Here is a 19,965-nt window from a genome sequence, read left to right as displayed (position 1 = left end):
GTAAATGCTACCTTAAGCAGTCAAACTTATTATATGAAACAGTTCTTACAAGTAAAGAAACTTGGTAATATGTCTAGAATAGCAAAGATAAAACATTTTAATTTATTTTTAGTATGTTACTATTTGACCAATATACAGGTGCATTTTCTGTAATTAGTTCTTGGATTGTTCATTGTGATAGTTTTAAGGATAGCAAAATTCTACACTGTAGGAGGAGAGCCGTGTTTGCCTATGGTGGCAAAACATCAGGAGTCTGGTAGTGCTTTTTCTGAGTAACAATTTTTTTAGTCAGAAAAGGTGCTAACAAACTCTTGATTGAATTCTACATGAATTTTAAATGTATGTGCATTGAGGAAGGAATAATTTTATTAAAAATAATGGTACCTTTCCCCACCTGTTACATTATAAGCTAAACATCTTTGTACAGATAAGTATTGTTTTATTAACTACAACATGTCATCATCTTGGTTTATCATATTAAACTGGTAAGTTTTTAGTAGTTAGATTCAATTCACAAGTGGAAAGTCTACGTGATAAAGTGAATTATATTAGAAGCATAATAGAATTAGAAATATAGAAGGAAAAATGGTGCAACTTTATGTATAAAAGTGGATTTACTTGAATTTTATAATCCACTGTTTGTAACGCCCATTCCCTACTCAAAAAATGTAGGGAATCCTAAAGAGAATAGCAATGCTGAGTTCATTATATATGACACACTTCTCCTGTTATGAGAGAAATTGGGATATATGTCCAGAGAAATTAGTGGTTAAGTAAACAGGCTAGAAACCAGGAGACTGAGAGTTCTAGTCCCGCTTTAGGCATGTAAGCTGGCTGGGTGACCTTGAGCCAGTCACTCTCTCTCAGCCCAACTCACCTCACAGGGTTGTTGTTGTGAGGAAAATAGGAGGGGGAAGGAGTATTAGGTATATTTGCCCCCTTGAGTTATTTATAAAAATAATACAGGTGGGATAGAAAATAAACAAACAAACAAATAAATAAATAAAAATAAACCAGCAGAGAACAAATATAGCCAAGGCATATTTTATTGAGTCAGTTGGGCCTAGAAAGTAAGCTTTTATATTACTCAAATCAATCATATCTTTATTGCATGGTATACATAGAACAACTGTCCATTTTAAAACTTCCTTTTGAATCAACATAGTACATCTCTTTCATATTACAGTTAATAATGTATGTATTATCTTTGTTTACACAAAGAATATAGCATGACAGTACTAGCAGCCTGATCCTACATCTAGGGTTGTTTAGGAGAAAAATGGATACTTACCCTCAGCTGTTTTGCCACCCATAACCAGATGCATATCGTGTACTTTTAGGTGGAAAACTCTGGTACAAATATTAGAGATACTATTTGAAGTTGAAGGGCATGTACACATACAAAATCTTTGAAAAGAGTCATACAGTACTTGAAAGAACACAACAAAAGCAAGCTAAGAGTTAAGAAATACCAAACCAAATCAAAACATCCTTATTGCTCAACAAAAGGCAAGGAGAGAAATAAAACAATATAATTCCTTTTGGAAGATCATTCTTCTGGTGGATGCTGCTGCAGAAGAATCTCTGACCCATGTTCCCACCAGTTAAACATCTCATAGTGGTTTGTCACTGAATAACCAATCTATAATTTTTTCTAGTTACTCCTTCAGGATTTCCATAGTCTTGGACATGAGTTGAAAAAATATAGAGCTGGGCGTCATCCTCATGTGATGAGGCCAAACCTCTCTGAATGGTTTCATGTACATGTTTAAAAGGCGTCACAGAAGCCAATGGCCAAAAGATGAGTTATAGTGCCCCAGCACTACCAAAAAGTAGTGAACTTACTGCAGAGCAGTTCCCTGAAGTTCTACTCTAGCTAACTTCCTTAGAAGGAGACCAGATCAATAGTACTGAATTACATCAAGAGGTCCAGCATAATCAACAATGTGTCATTTTTCCTAAACTTTTTTCCTTTCTAAATTACTGTAGAAAGAAGTACATGGTTACATAGCTACTACTTCTTTAGATCTTCCTGAAAAATGCGAGATGAGACTGATTATTGTCCAAATTAATTTAACATAGGCTTTAGCAGCAGTCTTTTATTAGTTTCCTTAGTAAAGTAAGAATGGTCTCCTTCAAGAATCATCCACAATGTCCATTACACAGTCAAGTAATCTTTGGCAACTTTATTTATTTGCTTGTTTGTTAGATTTATTTTTCACCTTTCTTCTTGAAGTTCAAGGTAGAATACATGGCACTCTTACCTCCAATTTTTTCCTTATGTCAGTCTGTGACTAAGTTAGGCTGAGGCTGGCCCAAAGTCATCCAGTGAGCATCCATGTCCAGTTGTAGATTTGAACTTGGGCTTCTCTAGTTCTGATCCAGCACTATATCCATTATACTACACTACACATGAACAGACCAGATGGGGAAAATCCAGGCAAGAATAGTATGTTTCCCCCACTCCTGTCAATTTAACCACATTCTAAAGCCCATGAAATGTCATATCATTCATTAAAACTGCACAAACAGGCATCACCTCAAAATCTATCCTTAGCTTGGAATCTTAAATTTGAGCAGGTATGAACAGTTTAACTTTCAAAATATACTGCAAACATTTGACATTGAACTGCTGAAGATTCACCTGCAGTCCATCCAGGGTTCAGAATGCAAGAAATGATTCACTTAGCTGGATGACATTGTGCTGAAGCAGTAGGTTGAGAGAAAAATAAATCTTTTGCTTCCTCTACTACCATGGTATAAGCTTTTACAAGACCTTATTCATGTGTGTCAAATTTGTCCTTAATCTTTACCAGTGTACTTCTAATTGTATCCCTAACTCTTTCATTTTACTCACCATCTCTCAGAAAGAAATGATCCTTTGGGGTGACTGTGTTAACTACCTAGACAGTCTACCTAATAATTGGGCAATGATGCCATGTTGCACATGTCATCATTTTTACAGCACTGTTACAGATCTTATGCTAAAATATCATTTTCAGATTCACACATTTATCTCTTAGACATCAGATGCATTGCAATCCAGCTGATGGCCATATGTTGAAAGTCAGATTCAGATATGGGAATATTTTGAATTAACACATTTGGTATGTTTCAGAATTGGCTTCTTTAATTAAATTAACAGAATTTCTATACCTGGCATATCTTAACTTTAACTTTGGAAATGCTTTTCTCCTAGAGAACAATTTTTATTTTTCTTCTACCCCAAACTAGCTGTTATTCACCAGAGGAAATAAAAACACATGACTTGCTTTCTGGGTGGCACAAAGAAAACAAATGATTTGCATGCCAATTTAAGATACCACAGTATTACTTTTGCAAAAGGCATTAATCACTGTAGAAACTGAGTATGAACAGGGTTGTTTTCAAAGCTGCTAATATGTAGGCTTCCCTGCATTGTGTGATTTCCCCCTTTTGCCCACTCTCACTCCTAGAGAATTACTTTTTCTAGAAGTGATGAAAGCTGATCAGCCATTTATACATTAGACATTTGACTTTGGAAGATGTGGAATGTAATTAACATTGAGGCCAATTTGTATTTTTCTTGAAAGAGTCATCGTTTGACAAGTCAAGTGTGGAGATACAAAATAGATTGCATAATAGGAATGCTCAGTTATAGCCTAGTATATGGCTCTTTTTTGTAGTGTTCAGATGTTCCAAAAAGATTAAACTTTGGATTCTGCATTAGCAGCCCATCAAAAGAAGAAATATTGTTTTTGATTCCATTACATAGCCTTTTAAGTGTTTCTTAACTGGAGGATGTTCATCTAATAATACACTAGACCTTTATTTTGGAACAATCTTAGAGTGCTCTTCCTGGCTGTACTGAGTACAGGGGATTAATTTCTCATTAAACATTTATTGAATAATGGTATTAATTGGTTCTTTTTATGAGTTTACCATATCTGCTATTTTCAGTGTCCACATGCATGCCATTACGTGTGGAGCCAAAATGCATCGCTTATACACAAGAGGGAGGTATTGGCAGAGTTCAAGGAATTTGAAGGCTTATAGAATTAAAGAAATCTTTAGGAAAAAAAAATCCCTTGTGCAATAATTATTAAGAGGGAAAGAAAACCAAAAAAGTATGGTGTGTGTTGAACATGTGCTTATTTGCCATGGAATCCTGATGGTTTGGTGAAAGGAAAAAAGAGAAGTCAGGCGGGATAGGGAATAGGGGAGCCCACAGGGGAGAGACCAGAATCTCAACCAGAAGCACTTCACACTTCAACAGTTTCTTGCATTTGTATATACTAATACAGATTTCAATTCTCTGGGAGTTGTTCCTTATGTAATTAGAAGTATATAATCTATGCCCAAGAGGGAAATATCAGCAAACTTTGGAGAATCCTGAATCTTAAAGTACAAAATGCACAAAGAAGAGAAAATTTTAAAAGGAGTATACGCCCAAAGACACTTCAGGAAGAAGACTCAAACTGAGTCTCCACAACATGCTTGCTAACTATTTTGGGGGACATGAAAAATGGAGAGGGCAGGAGAAATAATGAAATAGAGCAATGGAAGTACTACACTCTACAGTTTTTGTTGTAGGCCCTGGTATACTTAGGAAATTTCAGTGAAAACTTTATTAAAAGCATTTTGTGATGTTGAACACAGGTTGTAAAATCCTGGTATACTTAGGAAATTTCAGTGAAAACTTTATTAAAAGCATTTTGTGATGTTGAACACAGGTTGTAAAATCCTGGTATGCTTAGGAAATTTCAGTGAAAACTTTATTAAAAGCATTTTGTGATGTTGAACACAGGTTGTAAAATCCTGGTATACTTAGGAAATTTCAGTGAAAACTTTATTAAAAGCATTTTGTGATGTTGAACACAGGTTGTAAAATCCCTAGGTCTTCCTGTAACTGCTGAAGTCCTGAAAAGAGAGTGAGTGAATATCTTTAATATTATTTGATGTTGATGTGTCTTCTCACATTGTTTTGGGGACACTCCTTCAGTTTGTGGCCACAGTTGAGAAGTGTTTTAAGTAATATCCTTTTGTCTCTTCATGCTGCTCTTGGGAAGTGGCATTTGCTGTGCTGTGTGTACTCAGCTGGTTGTGCATTTCTTTGGAAGCACTGTTTTTTGTTTTTCTGTTTTGTTTTGTTCTGGAAAACTGTTGAATAGGAGGCCAGGTATGTCTCATGGATCCAGCTTTATCAAGATAGGATTTAAACTTGCATGTCTTTCACCTGGTTTCTGTTCTGCAGCTGAACATATGTACAGGCTCAACAAAAAACAATGTATTTGAGCTGTGCAAGTTATACAGTATTAGTGATTGCCCATTGATAATCAGTGTGGTCATATAAATACATTTGATATCTTCACCTGTTTCTTCTCCCTCTTCACACAAATCTGGGGGTGCCCAAGTACCAGAAGCTGATAGGCTAATTTATGATTATGATCTCAAACTTTTGGAAACAGATTGTGCCATTATCTCCTTCCCTAGGCCACTCTGAATCCATTATGTAACTTACTGGGTCCTGTGGGGTTTAACAAAGGATGGGAAGTACCTTTAAGACAAGTAAAGATTTTGTCTTACTGACCTAGGGCTCCCAATACCTGCTACTTCACAACATCAGGATCTGGAAACAGGAAGAAAAAGCTACATACACTTTTTAAAAGTAGCTGTAATTACGTTTGCTGTAGTAAAATATTTACTACCATTTCTATATTTAGAACTTTAGACTGCAGACTTGATTAGTACACAATCTAATATTTTGACTCTGTTGATAAAATAATGTTTATACATATGCACATACATACATACCAAAATGCTATTCTTTTTCAAAGTAAGCAACATTATGCAAAGTGCAAGAAAAGAATACGTGGTAGTAAGCAAAATAAATTAAAGGCAGAAGATAAAATAAAAGGAAAGGGAATCTAAACCTAGTTTATTCCAGCACTAATCACTATACCTGTCTATACTTTTCTATCATTGCAATCCATTCTTACTTCTACCATGTCCATTGACCAATCCATACATTATCTTCTTTTCTTTAAACATCCCCAAGCAACCCACTTCTAATGACTTTTTAAAAAAAATTAACTCTAGTTTTATTTTCAATATACAGTGAAGAGATATAAAAAAAAAGAATATGACCTTATTTAATTGTTTAAATTGTTTTACTCCCTGCTCATTGTTGAACTGTTCAATATGCATGCCATTTATTCTCAAGCGTATTACCCCATTCACCATCCAGCCTTCAACTCCATACTAGCACCACCATGTTCCATAATTCAACCTTGTTTGTCATATCCTTTTTCTAAATCAGCCAGTTATCATACATTTTCTTTCTCACATTCATACTTTGGTAATGACCTGCTGAAGAACAAACATTTGGTTTACACATAGCCTGCCCAATTTGAAGCTCATATTTTGCTGATGGTCACCTCTGTATCTTATTGTTCAGAATTCTGTCAAAAATCTTCTTAGTTAATAAACTAATCCTCTTTTTTTATTTTTGCATTCACACAAGTTTCTTTTCCCTTGGTATAAAGGAATAATAACAAAATTCTTTGAATTATCAGGAACATATCTGTTCTTCCCACATATTTTAAATAAGTTGTATAACTACTTCATAAGCAAGCCACATCCATATTTTAACATTTCTGTAATTAACTCATCTATATTTTTTTCATCATCTATATCTTCAATCTTACCATTTTTCAACAGTCTCACCACATTTATAGCTTCCTTTTCATTATTTTTTTACTTGGACTATCCCTATCATTCCCATTCAAACCTATAAAATACTCCTTTCAGCATTCCTTCATTTCAGTTTCTTCCCAAATACTTTTGTCACTCTTATTCTTAAATCTGTTCACTCTCATAGAATCTGCTTGTGTACATAGAGTCTGCTTGTGCAGAATCTGCTGCTTTTCATCCCCTTCAAAAGAAATTTCATTTCCATCAAAATTGCTCTGTATTTTTCAGCCTCTTTTTATCTTAACCGTTTCTTGCTTTCTTTGGATATGTGGTTTGCAACTCTCTTCTTCTCTCTGAACACACATCTTTCTTCCATCTTCATTTATTACAGCAATCATGCATTTTTCTCATATACTGTATGACTTTTATCATGATGTCTTTCCAAGCATCTTTTTCATAGTTTTATTTATTTATACCTACCTACCTACCTATCTGGTATTTGGTAACATAATACTTTTCACTTTATTGCAGGGAGCTTCCACATTATTTTTCCTTATGTCCAATTTGTATTCATTCTGCTGGAAGATTAAGATGTCTTCTAATACTTTTTCATTCAAGACTTACACTTCCCCTTCCTGTAGTTGGTCTAGTTTCTTTCGATCCATGTCCTTTTTCCTCTAAGTTCCATTCTTGACTTTACCACATTCTGCCCCAGTTCTCTCATTATAAGCAACATGAGAGTTGTGCTTTTAGACTTAGGACTGCCATAAATACACATATGCATTATATGAAGAAACTGGGTTTTCATAGTGACTTTGAATTGAGTAGACATCAAAACATTTTTTCCAGATGTCATATGATAATACAAATGCACATCTTCAACAAAGAACCCATGCACTGATGTGCAAAATTACTGAATTGATAGTGTTTTTCAGCAGTTAAACTTCAAGGGCCATATATTCCAGTTTGGTAGAAATTGTGCATCTCTTTGGTGGCGGTTTGTCCTTTAGCCCATAAAAAGTGGACATAATATTTGAATAAACTTATGTCTGTTTTTGTACTGTTATAATTAACTCTTGTACAGTTATAATTAACTCTTCTACAGTTATAAAACAGTGGGCTGTAGTACTTCATGAAGTTTTAAGATAGAAAGCCATTCACAACTTTAAATCAAATATGTAAGAAAGTGAAGAGACCAGATGCGCCCTAATAATTCAGTTCTAATGGCTAATACTAGCGAATGTGTTCATGTAGGAGAGGTGTTTATTGCATGATCTTGTATCACCCAGGACCTCTTTGGGTTTTTGATTTCTTGCGGCAGTCTTTCCCAACCTGCTGTTCTTCAGATGTTTTGGCACATGTCCTTCAAAGAACCAGGGTTTTGTTTGTTTGTTTGTTTTTGCCAGTACCAAGCTTCTGTTACATAAATACCCAGAAAATTGCACCCAACACAAAACTGCAAATGTTTGGCAACATCCACAGCATGTAGAATGCTGAGTGCTATTGATGTTATGGTGAAGAAGAGGACAGATTTAGGAATCTACACAGAGTGAAGGATACAATAGACAGAGTCCCCTTTCTGCCCTAGGACTCTGAAGAATCTAGGAATTTTTTAAATCTCTATTTGATTGAATATATGAGAAGATCTTCAATATCCTGCTGCATGGAGAATAATAAGAATATAAATGTTTTGTTCTTTATATGCTAATTTTGGTGCATTAAGTTTAAATATCACACACTGGTCTCTGTAATCTGTCCAGTTAAGTCCTTCTGTATGTTTTGCTTACTTACAAATCTGCCTTATGCTAACTCATACTGTTGGTTTATCTAACCCAGCACTGTCAACACTGACTGGCAGTGGTTTAGAACGGGAATTTTAGCAGCCCTACCTGAGAATATCAGGGACTGAATTTAGGACCTTTTTGTAATCAGAGAGAATTATGCTTTAACAATTGTACAGTTTTATAATCACAAAGCATTGTGATTTGTGTGTGTTTGTAAAAGAGGGTGGGAGTATAAAACTCTGTTGAAAAAGTGCTTTTAGAGTCATATGCTTAGTCTGCTGACTTTATGTTTGGCTTGTTTTTACATGCTTTTATTCTGCTATTGCTAAATTGCAGTTCTCTTTTGTTCCAGTTGACTGACTGCCTAATGTGCTCTCCAACTCTCTGTTGTGCTTTCTAGTCATGACGCAGTTCCAGGCTCCTAAATGTCAATGGTCACAGAGTACCATAAGAAATTGCAGCTGCACCATCCATTTTTTTCTCTTTCCCCCCATGTTAGATTTTAGTTTGATAATCACACACACACATACAGACACATAGTGCATTGACCCACTGAGTTTCAATATTTTTATCTTAGCCTCTCCTCAGACCTGAAGTTCAGCCATCCTCCGATTCAGCTGAATGCATTTTAATCATGATGGAAAATAGAGGTGTCTTTGTTGTTTCAGAGATGAAGTGTGTGGAGTTTAAAGTCTTACTGAGATTCTGTAATTGCACCTTTCTCATTCAGCTGGTAATTCTCAGTTTATTGACTATGAGGGAGACTTTTTGGCTTTCAGTGAGCTTTGGATGAAATCCGTGGAATGTTAAATTTGTAAGCCATAATTTCAACCCACACAAGAATGGAGTAAATAAAGGATAACTTTGCAACTAGAACAGTGATGGTATAATATTAGCTCATAGAAGGAAAGAATCAAATTAAAAAAATTATTTTGGGAGGTAAAAAGAAAGACATGGATGGGAGCTTGTGCTGCAAGTGGTTGGAAAGAACATTATTAATAGTGGGTTCAAATTGCCTTATTTGACCACACAATGAATATTTTTTATTGGAGAAAGAGATAGGCGCAGTCACTCTCAGCTTGTTGTAAGCTATTACTCAAGAAACACTTGTACTCAGATAAATAATTCAATCATACCAAAGGGCAGAGGGGCTTGGTTATTATGTATGGAGCCTTGAGCAGCCATAAGATATTTGCACTTCATTTCCTGGCCAAAAATTTAATTCCTAAATGACCAGTTATTCAACTTGAGTGATAAACTCCTTCTTTTGATGTTTGTGGTCTATTATGCATCTCTTTCCTTTCTCACACAAACTGGAAAATAGAGTTAATGCATCATTTATAATCTTCATGCAGCAAATGCTGGTTCTGCGGGACTGTGACCAAACAGTAATAAATACCTTAACTATGAGAAGGGAGTCAAGCTTTTTGGCAACACAGATACTGTTTTTCAGAGCCATTTTGGCACAGTGTTTTTCATTCTGTGTCTAACAATAAGATGGACTGAGGTGTGTGGCTTAATAAATCTTATCTTCAGAAGCTGAATATCATCTATGAATACTTAGCCAGTGCAAACGTTGATGAGTTAAGTTAGGGATTTTACTGTGCTCTGACATTTTGACTTCATTAATAATCTAAAAAAATGGCTTTTGAAAATGACACTTGACAATTTTTCTAAATGCTCCCCAATTTCATTCTTCCTTCCAAATGAGTTAACAGCATTGTTGAAGTAATACTGCCATTAGCATTATGGATCCATTTTATTTTTAGTTTACTTATTTGGAGGCATGCTAGATAAATAATTTTTCGAGGAACATAGAAAGATGCTTCCTTAGACTCTGTCAGACTATTACTTCATTTAGCCCAGTTTGTGTGTGTGTGTGTGTCTGTGTGTGTGTGCACATGCCAGAAGCATCTACCAAGGTGCTTCTGTATTGAAAGGATTTAGCCCAGTACTATTGACAGTAACTATCAATAGCTCCTCAAGATTGCACGTAGTTTTTCCAGTCCAGCTGGGAAAGACAAGTTCTTGAACTTGGGACATTGTAAATACAAGCCATGTACTCTAACACTGTACTAGAAGATTTCTTGATTCCCTTGACTTGTATAATACTTCCACAACAAGTAACAAGCTAAAATTAAACACATCTACAGAGACAAATCCATGCTTAGTGGTAATATTTCCCATTTAAACTAGTTAAGTAATTCAGCCATTAAGGTGGTGGGACAAGTTCAATGATTCAGCCAACTTAATTTTCCCAAACAAATTCATTATCCAACCCTAAAAATTATTGGAAAGTTTTGAGGATAAGCATAGGCAATAATATGTATGTAGTATTATATAGGCAGTAGACGTGGAACAATGCCAGGTTATTTGTTATTTTGGAAATACCTGTTTTAACTGTTATATGCTATTGTTCATTTGGGAATGCTGCTATATTAGTTAAACATTGAAGCTCACTACCACTAGATTACTGGGTTCAGAGGTACAGTTGTACAAATTACACTGGTTTCAGTTCAGTTTAATTCAATTAAATCAACTTACATTTAAAAAACTGTGGGAATATCAATGCTACAATACTAAAAAGATTCAAACCAATTTCACTATTTTAACACTGTAAGGAGCAAAAACATAAGTTAAATGAAAAACAAATAATTGATTCTCCTCATATTCCAAAAGCTATCCAGTGTATAAACCAATTTTTATACACAAAGACAGTGGTTCAAATTCAAATCATATTATTTGACTGATACCTATGAAACAATCAATATTTTATAAATGGAATCATAATATTCTTCTACCCTTTCACTTAATTTGAAATGAATTTGAAATGAATTTGAAATGTTCTTTTAATGGTAATGAGAACTACAGAAAAGTCTTTAAAGATGGCTTGATAGTACATCTCTCCTAGACTTGGTGGGAAGTAGCATCATTGCCTCATTTAAGTCATTTATATAAATGTAGACTGCAATTTTTGGTTTATCCACAGGTGAAAGGCAGCAGAATAACTAACAAGGTATTTTCAAATTTAACAGAATCATAGAATTGAATCATAGAGTTGAAAGGGACCATGGAAGCCTTTGAGTCCAACCCCCTGTCCAGTGCAGGAATCCTCATACCATTATGGACAAATAGCTGTCCAGTCTTTTCTTGAAAACCTCTAGTGATGGAACACCCACAATTTCAGGAGGCAGGCTGTTCCATTGTTTAATAGCTCTCACTGTCAGGAAATTCCTCCTTAGTTCAAGTTTGGCTCACTCACTTTAAAGCTTCTACCCAATGGTTCTTGTCTTACCCTCAGGTGCTAGGGAGAATAAATCTCTTCCCTCTTCCCTGTGACATCCCTTCATGTATCAGAAGACTGCTATCATGTCTTCCCTTGGGCTTCCCATCTTTTAGTTAAACATACCAAGTTCCTTTAACTGCTCTTTGTAGGATTAGCCTCCAAGCCCCTTACCATCTTTGTTGCTCTTCTCTGCATTCTTTTTAGTTCCTCAGCATCCTTTTTGTATTGTGATACAAAGAAGAGTGATAAGCAAGTGAAACAAACTTATTAAACAAAGTAAAATGAAAGCTTGATTTATCAGACCTCAGTGCAATGAATTTCTCATTGAATGAACCAGTGTTCTGCTCACATCGTAATGCAAAAGATGCAAATTGATGCAAATGTTATTTGCATCATTTGCATTACAGCATCATAAACATAGCTTCATGAATAATGGATAGCTGTCTCCCAGTTTGTCCATTAAAATGGGTATTTATTGTAATGTATACTCCTGAAAAGTAGATAAGACATAGGTGTGTTTATCGTTATAGATGCTCCAGTCAGAATTGTCTTCCCCAAGTCAGAGGATACTAGAATCAATAGGCTAGTGAAGGCTATATGCACTTCTGGCTTAGATATTATCTCTTGATTCTTTCTGGTAAAGACATGGCCTACCTCCATCCACCCTTTACAGTAGCTGTGAAGTTTAGCCAACAAATAGATAAAACAGAAAAAAAAGAATAATGTCATATTGCTACAGCAAGTTCATATATAATCATCTTTCTGTTGCTTTCTTTATAACAAGAACACCTCCTCCACCAACACAAGCTGGGCAACCCATGGTATATAAACAGAGAGCAAGGCCCACTCCCTCTTTGTACTGAAGATGTTGCCTAGTCTGGCAATGAAACGTCTGCAAGAAAACAACAAGGCTCAGAGAGCACCAAGGACTCCACAGTTCAACCCTGAACTACAAATACTCGCTTCGATTGGTACAAGCAAATATTGTATGTTCTTGCAGCCATCCTATTACTGAAGCGCTATGTTCTCCTATTGTGTTAAATTATTATTATATTTCTGCTTTACAATCAGATATTTGAACTGTTTTTGCTACTAGATGCAGGGGCCAAAGCTATGACACCCTTTCCCCAGCCACATATTTTGCATCTCTGAAATAGTCAAACTTTCTTCCTCCTGGTTGATACATAGCTATCAGGAACTTTTGGAAAGGTACATAATCAGTGTTTTTTATTTCCTTTTGCCGTCAACACAAATTTACCATGTCTTTGACAGGGGTGAATAGAGATTTCTCCAGTCTGATTTGGTATTCAGTTCAGAGATCTTGCTCCAAAAATGGCTCAATCTACTTTGAGTTACTTGGAAATAGTCCAGTCCAACTCATTGTCTGGATCTGGAGTGAAATTAGGAAAAGTTGAACTCTTCTTCCATAATTTAGCATGAGAAAAGACAAATAGCTATAACATTGTTTATTTTCATCAGAAATGGGATTATGTATACAGTATATGGAAAAACTAAACTTTTAGAGGATGAAGCTTGCTGAATCATTGGATTGGGTTTTGAGCCATGCTCCTTTAAATCAGATTTTTTTTAAAAAGAAGGTAAAGTCTCCTCTGAGTTGATCTAAACTCTTAGTGATTTAATGGACACATCCATATACTGTAAAATTTTTCTTGACAAAGGTGATTGGCTATTGCCTTCTACATTGCTGTCCTTTACAGAATCCTAGAGTCCTTGTGACTGGAACTTTATGGAAGTCTAAAATTGGAACTGAAAAAGTTCAAAGCCATTTTTTCCCAGCATGGAGAGATAAAACCTGTTTTGAATTACCCTACTGTTGAATTGCCTCATTATCTAAATCCGATGTGATCCATAGTCTCTGGATCAATTGTGCTGGCAATAATAAATGCTATCTATAAGAGGGAAAATAATCACTGAAAACCTTTGGTATCTTAGTGGTTGCAGTCTTGCTATTTAAAAGTTAGATGGGTTAAAAGAAACCCAGAAAATCAAATGGAATGAATTCAGCACAAAAACATTTCTGAGTTTTTGAAATACAAAGCAAACCCCAGCACTGTCGAACATCATTTGATGAGGAAGGTAGCCATATGGTGTATACATTTTGTATAATCCCATCACCATGGGAAGGAAATCTAGGGATGGTAATGACTTTAAACAAAAGCAGTAAAGGCAGATTAGGGTTAGCAGTGGGAACAGCACATTTCATACTGGTATAGTTTTCTGCTGACTCAACAATGGAGTTGAAAGCATTGGGGGAATGCTTTGAGGGGAAAGGCACTTTGATTATCAGCAAGATATTTTTGAGGGCCTGGATTTGCATAAATAGTGAATTCATATAGTTCAACCATCTTTGGCAACAATATTTTCCAATAATGTGAACATTCTTGTTTATAAATTAGAGAATCAGTTATGCAGTGGAATGCCCAATAGTTTGGAAGACTTCCAAGCAATTAGATAAAAAGAAGCTCTTTCCCTCTGTGTGTAGCTTGAAATACATTGAAAAGCTCAGTTCTATTGTTCATGCAATTAATTATAAGCAACTTATTGGTGGTGTTTTTTTAGAGCTAGAGATTTAATAAATAAATCATCCTTGAAGACCTGTAAGATGAATTGTGGGATCTAAAAATAAATAAGGAATAGAATGGTTGGTTTTATTCTTCTGATTGAAAAATCAGCACAAATAGCACACAATACTTTAAAACAGAAACAAAAACACTAAAGTTTCTGTTTTGGAATGGGGAGAAATACCAATTCAACTAGTTGGGAGAGATTTTTTGTTTTACCTGTTAACAAGGCTGTTTTTCTTGAGCAGTTATTATTCTTATTTTAGATCCACCCTTCATGTTCTTTCCACTGTACAGAGTCCCAATGGGTTGTTGTTCACAATATTCTGATGTCTATTTTTATATTTTGTACCCTTCATAAACAAAGGCACCATTTGTCATCTCTACCTAGCCAGCAGAATTATTTCCATTTTGCCTAGTTTAATTTACAAACACTGGAAGATGAAAAAACAGTACAGTATTTTCATAAATCTATTTGCAACAGGATGCCTGCTATGCTGAAAAGCAGACTGAAAATGAGCTTTGCCAAGAAATTAAATTGTAGAGGGAAACCTAGTCAGGTTTTCAACAACCAATATAATTTAGGAGTAAACTATTGCCGATAAACTATTTAAAAGGTTTGTAAATGTTCATTATATTATTGCTTATCAACCAGTCATATGAAAAAGCATGATGCTCTAACTTAGGTAATACAATGAACACAGAGGATGACCTTGAAGGACAGAGGGAAGATCCATTACCAAGGCAATGATCAGATAAATGAGGCTTGAGCCCAGGCCAAGAAAGTGGCTTACAAAAATGCCTCAGACAGGCCCCCTCTTAATTCACATGAAGATAAAAGAGTGAGGAAGGAAAGCACATTCAGGCTTGCAAGATTCTGTTACTATAGCAGTTCTGATAAAAGTAGATTTAGGTCTGCACTGTTTCTTAGTCTGGTCTACCTTCTAAGGCTGACATGTGCAGTGGGTATTACTAGACATCTTCAGGCTAGCAGAAGCCGATCAAAGGCTCTACTGTGAGATTTTCTGGGTTTGATGATACCACATGACTTTGGATCCATTGTATCAAATAGCCTATGATTCTCTGGAGCCATTAGCTGTGCCAGCCTGAAGCAGATCCGTAGCTTACAGGAGGGAGTTTCTGGAAAGAAAAACAAAACAAAACAAAACTATACTGCCAGAGTAAAACAAAACATTGCTTTCTCTCTTGATAACAGGATTCTGGATATAGCTGCACATGTGCCACATTGCACTTCTTTGATCACAATTAGGATTGCTCTGCTGATAAACCTATGTTAGGTCAAATTGCAAATTCTTGGTTTAGCAAAAAATTTGACTGTTTTTTCCTGTGTTGTCAACATCCCAGTAGCTGTTAACAGAGATAAGTCAGAGGTAGGCAATCTGTTTTGCAGTAAAATTTCTTCTTATTGGTTATGTGGCAGAGACTGATGGGAGTTGTAATGTAAAACACAAAAAATACTCTTAAAATAAGGACTGTGATTTGGTTTAATATATTTAAATCAATTAACTATGCATCAATTATTTCTTTAAAGTTTAATAAGCTTTTTTTAGCAAAATAAATAGATATTAAAAAACATAATTTAAAAGAAAAAGAAGGTTGAATTAACAGACAAAAACAATTGAAGGGAAAAAAAACCAGAATTATCACACATGAATACTGTTCTGTGAAAAAGTATTTCTCCCCTTTTAGATGTTTTGAATCTTTGCTTATCTTTGCTACTGAATTATTATCAGAGCTACAAATATGTCCTACTGATACTATATAAAGGGAGTCTGGGTGGATAAAAAACATCAAAATTTGGCGCTTGAATAAACAAACTCATCCAGTGTACTATGTGCCAGTGTGAAAAAGTAATCACCCCCTTAGGTTTAGTAACTGACTTAACTACATTTAGCTATAATAACTGCAACCAAAGACTTTCTGTAATTGGTGAACAACTTTTGGCCCATTCCTTGATGGCAAACTTTTTAAATATCCATTTTAGTATTTCTGTCCAGAATGACATGTATGTAAGCTATAGTTAATTATTGATTAAATTAATCTGAGATAAACCAGTATTCCTGATGGTTATAGTAGGAATTATTCCTGAAGATGTTTGTGAAAGAAGGAAAAAAATGTGTTAGGTACTATTTTTTATTATTTTAATTTGCTTTTTAATAAATGCCATATCTTTGATTAATTAGAATTTTAATCAATTAATCAAACGATAAAACATTGCATTTTAACAAGTGATTAAACAATAGTCCGATTTTTTCTTTCTTAATTTAATCTTGAATATATCTAATAAGACTTTGCACCTTCTTTCTGAGATCGGAAATAGAACCTGTACTAAATTTTTCAATTTTAGATTCAATGTGTACCAATATAACACATGAATTAGAATTGTGTGTATTTCAGAAATGATGTAGAAAAATTGCTTTGGACCTCATACAAGCATGAGCACGGCACTTCTCTATTATTCATTAAAGCTGCTAATCCACATCAGCCTGAAAAAGGTGAAGCTACTTTAAGAGTGACATTAACTTCACTTCCAATGAGATGGAAGAGGAAAATGCCAAGATTCTCTTTGTCCCATCCTCCCCACCTTGCCCACTCATCAGAGACTCCAGAAGGTGAACCAATGCAACTGGGAAAAGCTAGGTCAACAGAGACCAGGCCTATATGTGTATTATGGAGAATCTGGACACATTGCATGTAAATATTCTTAAGACAGTAAGCTTCCCTTCCGAAGCATCAAGTAAGTGTCATACTTGTGGGAAAAGGGGCATTTGGCAAGTAAATGCCCTTCCAAGTTGGCCTATTCAAAAATGAATCTGTCCTAGCCACCAGTGGCTCAGTCTGAGGCACCCAGAAATTAAGAAGAGCCCCAAAACGTGAGATATACATTGACATTTAGTCATCTCTGTTACTCTACAAGTCTAAATGGGCTCAGAAATACAATGGTAGGTCATAGTAGATTCTGGCACCATGGGCAACTTCATTGAATCCTCTATCACATGCAGATATGCTCTGCTCACTTAGCCTATTCAGTCCTCTGTTAAACTTAGATTATTTATGTCCAGCTGTTATACTCAGAACCTCTCATAGAATGCAATGAATCTCTCCTACTCACCAATAGCAATCATCAGGAGTCTGTAAAACATTTTAGCCTCCTCACTAAATTTTCTAATAGTTTTGGGAATGGAATGGTTTCAGACGCACAGTCCACATATTCACTGGGACCAGTGTTACAAAATCTTTGATTTCATGGCATTCAAAACCCACAGCCTTCAGGACCTTAACCCCTGCTGCCCATCACCTTGCAGCAGCAACTCCTTCCTACCTTGTCTGGTACTATAATACTACAGTACACTTATGTGTTTGAAAAGGGGTAAGCAGTAATACTTCCACCCCATCCCCACCACCATTGATTTGGTCACTGAACTATTGGTCTTATTCCTGGGCCTCAGATTCCCACAAAATGCCACTATTTTTTTTTTACAGAATTTATTCCCAAAGAATTTATGAAGCTATTGGGTTTGGACTTTGGGGGTCTACTCTGCCTATGATGATTTATTGCTGAGAATTTATTGAAAGGCTTTATCTACCATTCTTCTTCCCCACATGTTCTTTTGACTTTTTTGTTAAGAAGGTTGACTCCCTACACATTCATGATTACAGAACTAGAACTCTCTAACAATTAGGACCCACTACCCTCTTTCCCTCATTTCTGAGCTCTTGGAACAGATGCAGAAAGCATGTATTTTACTGAATTAAATCTCAGAGGAATTTATAATGTGGGGACAAACCAGAATATTTCTTTCACTTCCTGAACCCCTCTCCCAACACTTGCCTGCCCTCTGAGACATTTGGGGCTAGAGAAGAGATTCGTCCCTCACCTAATTGAACCTGTACTCTGCTGACCAGAAAGACCCACCATTGCTGGTAGCTTTCTACCAGTTTTTCTCCTGTATACAGCCATCTGCAAATCTGGATGCCAATTTTTTTGGGTCATTTCTCATACTGGCATAGATCAGTGCTGTAGCCTTTCATTTGCAGCTCCCAGGCACACTGAAAATGCATTCAGTTTTGTCTGCTCCCACTACTACCCAGCCTTTTGTGAGAAAGAACCTGAACTGTTACTTATTTTGGTCTCCAAGTGCAGGAGCAGCAGACTGGAATATTTAATTCATTTGAATGGTAACCCAGACACAGACTGATTATGACAAGCAGTAAATGAAGTACATGCCCTTCACATGCTCCTGATGAAGAAATAGAAGAGGTAGAAACTCCCTCTTCCCTGTTTTATGATGTCAGGAGGAAAGGGGGATAAAAAGGCCAGAAAGGAGAGAAACTTCTGACTATAGCCAAAGAAGATATGGAAATTCCTCCTCCCAAGATCTCCAGTTGGGATAAAGAAAGGGTAGATTGAAGGGCAGAGATTTTGTAAGCTCTCACCAACAAAGAAATACTGTAGAAAAGCAAAGGGAGACAAAAATACCATCCAGTCTCCCATAACGAGGTGGGGAAAGGAGATACTCACATAGCACTTTTTAGGTCCAAAGGGGGAGAGGAAGGAGAAAATAGGGTGATGGTATAAGGCTGAAACTGGTGAACTGAGACTCAACAATTTTCAGGACAGAATCACTTCATGAATTTTAAGTAGGCATTCCACATTCTTGAGGCTAAACAGGGAACAGCCAACAAACCCTAAAACAGAGACTGATTTTTGTATTTTGCACTGGATAGACCTTCTGCATATCCATGACTTCTTCATGTCTACAATAATTTATCTAGCTATGCCAAGTCTGTGAAGCTTCTGCTGTCAACTAGTTACTGAATGTGGGTTTGAGTTTCTTGAGAGTAGAGATTTATTGCCACATTGGAATGAAATATGATAGCAAGCCTACCCAACATATTTTAATAACTAGTTTTGGTATTTGTTTTCAGAACTCTAGAGAATTTTACTTATCTGTATGACTCCTCCTCCTGCTCTTTTATGGCTGTTCTTCCCGGTGTTTTTATTATTCTAGACATACTGCATGCAGAATATGAAATTGAAAAGTTGTGTGGGAATAGTCCAGTTAAATGGATAAGAATTGCTGAGCTAAAAGTTGGAGGCAGGAGACCAGAATGCTTTAAATACTGATGACCCACATTGAGAAAAATTCTTATTTCTCAATGTCGGTAATCGGTATTTAAAGCATTCTGGTCCTCTGCCTCCAACCATTGGGCTACAGAGACTAGATTATTAGTACTGTATCCATCAAGATGAAGGATAAGCAGGCTTTACTTCAATCAGATTTGACATGATTTTCTGCAGTGAGTATTAGGAATTATGATTCTGGGAGGATATTGAGACATTTCTGTGAGAGGTCTCTTACCTCTAATGAAGTATGGTTGTCAGGATTCCTGAGGAAATTATTATTAGTGTAAACAGGTTTAAAATTCACACAGAAAAAGAAATTAAGGGGGGAAAGATAAAACTGCTAATGCTGCACCTTTCTTTTGAAATTATTTCTTTTGAATTTATTTAAATTCATGTGTAATGTATAAAGGCATTTAATACATATAAATTGTTGTCATCATTACAGTTACGATGTTTAGACTAGGACCAGGAAGAACTCAGGTTCAAGTCTAT

The 19,965-nt window shown here is 35.8% G+C and overlaps 1 protein-coding gene across 4 annotated transcripts in view; it reads left to right on the top strand.

Moving 5' to 3' along the window:
* The window catches only part of BCL2 (BCL2 apoptosis regulator), a 127,649-nt gene that overhangs the window by 2,641 nt on the left and 105,043 nt on the right, over positions 1 to 19,965 (top strand). The gene's annotated exons all lie outside the window — the stretch shown is intronic.

The sequence above is a fragment of the Candoia aspera genome, chromosome 3, assembly GCF_035149785.1.
Source record: "Candoia aspera isolate rCanAsp1 chromosome 3, rCanAsp1.hap2, whole genome shotgun sequence".
NCBI classification, from domain to species: Eukaryota; Metazoa; Chordata; class Lepidosauria; order Squamata; family Boidae; genus Candoia; species Candoia aspera.
This window is presented reverse-complemented; position numbering and strand designations above follow the sequence as displayed.